At 55.5% G+C, this 1014-nt stretch overlaps 1 non-coding gene across 1 annotated transcript; it reads right to left on the reverse strand.

Annotated features, from left to right (window-relative positions):
• Positions 1-843: 843 nt before the first annotated feature.
• Positions 844-974, reverse strand: LOC129678363 (small nucleolar RNA SNORA17). The gene has a single exon (XR_008720359.1). It is a non-coding gene; the product is annotated as a small nucleolar RNA SNORA17 (small nucleolar RNA).
• Between the last annotated feature and the right edge of the window lie 40 nt (positions 975-1014).

Raw genomic sequence — 1014 nt, forward strand, 5'->3', positions numbered from 1 at the left:
CTCACCTGCCATAGGTGGTGAGGGGTGAGATGAGAGGAAGGCATCTCTCCCTAGCCCACCAAGGTAGACAAGTTGTAAGTCAAGCTCTCCCATGCTCACACCCTCAGGGCCTGCTCACCTAAACACTGCCATCAGGATCATCTCTACTGTGCTGCCCAGGTGAGTGCAGGTCCTGCTCTCCTGAGTGTTACAGCGGGTGAGGGGCAGGGCAAGCTCCTCCCTTGTACATCAACATAGCAGCCCAGACCTGGACATCCTCCTGACCTCTGCTTCTGCAGGGTCACAGACCCAGATACGGGTCCCCTTGGCAGCACAGGCAGGACTCCATCATAGTCCCAGGTGGCATCACCCACAATACACATCAGGCTGTTCCTCACCACCCTCAAGTCTCCAGGTCTACCTCTCTTTACTGTGTCCTCATCCTTCTGTTTCTCTTTCTCTTCTATTTCTCCACCACCCACTTGCTCTTCTTAGTGGTGCCTGGGGTCTCTGAGTGTCAAAGCTCATCTCAGTAGTGGCCTGAGGAGTTCTATGCCTCACTCAGGCATTATGGCACTGGACAGGGGTCATTTCAGGCATGGTCTGTTCCCCCAAACCTGCAAGACACCAGTCTGGTGGTCATTTCAGGCTCGCTCTGTCCTGGGCCCATCCAAGTGGCCCCATGCAAGGGTTGTCTATCTCAGGCTCACTTCTGCTTGGAATGGCAGGCCTCTGGCTTACTCCCCACCATGGGAACCCATCCAGGCCTGTGAGGTGCCACACTGGTGGCTGTCTCAGGCTAGCTCCCTGTCCAGGCCTCCTGGCACCGAACAGATGGCCGTCGCAGGCTCACTTCTTTCAGGGAATTTTAGCTACTAATTATTCAGATGCTCACAGGTCAGACTACTGAGCGTACACACAGTCTCTGTCCTCTCTGCCTCCTACTGATGTTCATGCGACACAGCAGCCACACACGCAAAGCCTCGAGGAGAGGTGGCCCTGACCGTTTTCTTCCTGGCCACGGAGAAGCGAACA

Source organism: Psammomys obesus, unplaced genomic scaffold (assembly GCF_907164565.1).
Source record: "Psammomys obesus unplaced genomic scaffold, mPsaObe1.curated_primary_1811, whole genome shotgun sequence".
Classification (NCBI taxonomy): domain Eukaryota; kingdom Metazoa; phylum Chordata; class Mammalia; order Rodentia; family Muridae; genus Psammomys; species Psammomys obesus.